Raw genomic sequence first — 4,214 nt, forward strand, 5'->3', positions numbered from 1 at the left:
AAATACACAACTTGCTTAGTGTCTTATATGCCTGGAACATGTGTGTAAATGTCACAGCCCCAACTGAGCATGGCATTGATAACAGTGAACCAAAACAGTATCAATAGCATATGAAGTTTATACCTCCTGTAGAGCAAAGACTCAATGCTAGAAGTGCTTACCCTGGTGGTGTGTTGGTCTGGTTTTCAGGACTGTGAATGCTCACTAGAAACTAGCATATTTACCAAGACACCCGGAATTGGAGAAGAGAAACTACTGTCTTTTCCTAGTATTTCTGAAGGCTCCCTCCGTGGCACAAGGTGCAGAATGCACCCTCCTCCTGTCTTAACCTCTCATTTATTGAGTCATGTTTTCCCCAGTGATCCTGGCAGGAGCTTTCTGGTTGAGTTTTCAATTATTTGCATTTCTGAATGAGTGTTCATTTCTCAACAACTGGGTTGTTTTCCTTTAGCCTGTATTGCACCATGTAAATAGGTTCCTTAGGAAGAAATAGAATTACACTAAAAATAAAAACATGTTTATTTAATAAGTAGTGAAAACTAGTTACTGTAATGTTCATCTAATATTTCCCAACTTTCTGAGCAGTAACATTCAAAGCTTAACATTTTATACCTACCCATACTTGCTCACCAAATCTCTTCCAAATTGAGAAGTCAAACCTGTTTAAATCACTTTGCAGATTTCATCACATTAGTTGACTTTTTAAAAACCCTATCAAACTTGATAAGAGCATATGTTATAGCTGGTTATCATTTAAATTTGGTCATTTAGATAACCAAAGGCAGATTAATCCTTTCTTTGGTGGTGGATTAGAGATTGTAGATGCTGGTGGAAATCTGACGTCAGAGGGCACAAGTTCTGAAGCATTTGGTATTAAAGGGTTAATCAGATGGTGTAGTCCTTGAAGCCCTGCTGAATGGTTCAGAAATAGTGTGTTGTGAAATAAATTAGAAGTATTAGTGTAATTGAGATTCAAGGGCGCTTCTTAAAATCCACATTGTACTCCACTATGCAGATCCCAGCTCTCGGGAGAAGTATTTCTCATTGGACACTCACGCAGACAGGTAGAATTCTCTTTAGTAGGCTGGTGCCTGCCTTCTAATTCATGCCTTCTGATGGACAGTTGACATGATACCTTCATATTTTTCAAGGGAAATATTTTCAGTATATCACAGATGTAAATGTTTTTAATGTACAAGGTTCTTTCAAATTAAGACTTTTTTTGAGTAGAAAAAAGGTGAAGAATAAAAAAATGGTTCACAAAGGAAGAAATGCAAATCAATAGTTGTGTGTCTAGTGTTCTATTCTAATCAGAATAGATTCAAATAGATATCAATCTGATTCAATAGAATCAGATTCAAATTGATAATGAATGCCAAGTTGCTGGCCCGGGGTACTTAAGTATTATCTGATGAGACGAGATAAGGGGAAGATATGAGAAATAAACACTGGAGAAGTTGCACTGTTCTCGTTATATGCAGCTGATAAGTACCATGAAACCATGGGCTACCTGTACAATAAGAAATTCAATTAATGTAGGCACTTACAAAATTATACAACAGTGAAAGCTTGGGTTATGTCACCCAAAAGGACATGTTGAAGACCTAACCTCTAGAATTTGAAAATATATTTGTAAATGATGGATTCTTGAAGAAAGAGATAAAACTATCGATTAACCAAAAATGACTGACATCCTAGTAAAGTAAAAAGATGGGACAAGGCCATGTGATGACAGACATGAAAACTGTCCCTGTGAGCTATGGGCACCTGGGAGATGCTGAACTAAAGAGGCAAGCCTGGGATTTGACCCTGCTGGTGCACACAGACATGTAAGATGTCTGTCCTCACAGCCAGGCTGTGATTCTCCCAGCAGTCCCAGAATGTGTGTGGAGAACCCAAAAGACCTCACACCTGGCAGCAATAACCAAATAGAAAAGAACTGAGCTCCATAAAGTCTAGCATTTAAAAATAACTGGACTATATATGGGGAAAAAATACTATGGAAAAAGTTTTATTTCTTATGTCAATCGAAATTTAATGAATGATTAACAGAGTTTGGAGCAACGAAGAGTTTGAGGGAATAACTCTGAAATCCAATTAAAGAATTTTTGTTGTTCAAACAGGAAGCCATAGCTGTGTATAAATATGAGAAAGAATGTTGAGAAAAACAGCTCTGCCCACTGTTACTACAACTTACGCTACCACCTAAATATGTGGCACTTTCCTAGTGTGAGACCACCTGGGTTTGATTCCCTAGTGATCACTTACACAAGTGCATTCACACACACGTCCTAAAATGAAAAATGGGGGTCAGAAGCAAATTATGTTATATATGGAAATATATTACAAACTTACATATACATATGTGATTTGAGTATGATAAAGGCTATTTCAGGCCCCTGGAGGAAAAGTAAATTATTCAATGACTTGCTAGCAATCTGGGAAACAAATACAGAAACAAAAACAAAATACCTCTGATATCAAGATGCATTAAATTGGTCAAAGGTGATGTATTAAAATGGTCATTTTCAGTTGTTTACTTACTGTTGAGATTGTAAGCTTCTCATAGTCTGGATACTTTATCACGTGTTTCTATCTTCTGAAAATGTGTCCTCTCAATCTGTAGCATGTAGATAACCAGTTCTTCAGCACCAAATGCTGACAGACTGTGCTTGCTATTTTCAGATTAATTGGCCGAATTCCTGTGGGTCTTCTTGTGGACCCTGTTCTGCTCCACTGACCCATTTGCTGTCCTATCAGCACCATCCTGACTGTTACAGTTTTATAGTAAATCTAAAATTGGACAGTGGTATTCCCCCTTTCAGCGTTGTGTTATTCATTCTGGGTGGTGTTTGCATTTATTTATTTATTCTTGCCTCCCCACATAAACCTACAAGTCAATTTGTTGGTCTCCTCCGATAGCCTGCTGAGATTTGTTGCACTGAGGGTGTAGATGAGGCCAGGGACTGACATCTCAACTAACTCGATAAGAACATGAATGGAGGTCTAACCAGTTTCTGATTTTGTTCCCCATAATTTGCCCCAGGGACAACATCTTGTATGGATTCTGTTAGTTACACCTGTGTTTTTCATTTTCTTAGGAGTTCAGACATAGCTTATACTGAGCTTTTAGCTTGAAGCTCTGCTTGTGCATCACCAGTGCATAGGAAAGCAATTTCTGTAATCACATGTTAGTTCATGAGCTTCGATTTCTTTGGATTTCTACATAGACAGTAATGACCTCTCTGCAACAAAACAGTTTCGCTTCCTTCCTGTGCTAGTTGTTTTGTTTCCAACTTGACAAATTTTGGGAAGAAGAAACTCTACTGAGAAAACGCCTCCATCAGGTTGCCTATCTGGTCTGTAGGACATTTTCTTGAATAATGGTTGGTGTGAGAGGGTCCAGCTCACTGTGTGTGGTGCCACACTTAGGTGTGGTCTTGGGTGCTGTAAGAAAGCAAACTGAACAAGCCATGGGGAGCAAGCTAGTATAGTAGCATTCCTCCATAGTCTCTGCTTCAGTTCTAGAGTTCCTGCCCTGACTTTCTTTTGTAGTGGTCTGTTGATGTGGGATTCCCTGTGTATGCTATGAATACCATTGTTTATAAAGAAGCTGCTTCGGCCTTATTGCAGAGGAGAATAGGGAAAGGTGGGAGTTCCGAGCAGATAAAGGAGAGAGTAGGCGGAGTCAAAGAGAAGCTATGTAGCCGCTGACACCTGTGGGAGTCTGCTGGAACCTTGCCAGGAGGTCACAACCTCGTGATGCACAGATTAATAGAGATGGGTTGATTTAAAATATGAGCTAGCTAGAAATATTCATAAGCTAGTAGGCCAAGCAGTGTTTTGATTAATTACAGTTTCTGTGTGGTTATTTCGGGTCTAGGCTGCTGGAAAATGAACAGACAGCCTCTGTCTACAGAATGGCATGCCAACATGTGCTGACTACATGCACATAAAACCTGAGAGAGCTTGGAAAGGAATTCTAGGCACAAAAGGACAGAATGAAACACAGTTTCTTGGTAGCTGCATTTTTTTTTTCAGTAGGCTCTGCTGGCCGTGAGCAGGACACCGCGGCTCCTTTAAGAAAAGGCCTACTTGGGGGGAGGAACTTGAACTTCCCACAGGGCAGGAAACCCTGACTGCCCTAAGGGACGAAGAGGGAGGAGGAGAGGGAGTGGGGGGAGTGGGAGGGTGTTGGGAAGAGGGGCGGAAAT

Source organism: Myodes glareolus, chromosome 15 (assembly GCF_982192425.1).
Source record: "Myodes glareolus chromosome 15, mMyoGla1.1, whole genome shotgun sequence".
NCBI lineage: Eukaryota > Metazoa > Chordata > Mammalia > Rodentia > Cricetidae > Myodes > Myodes glareolus.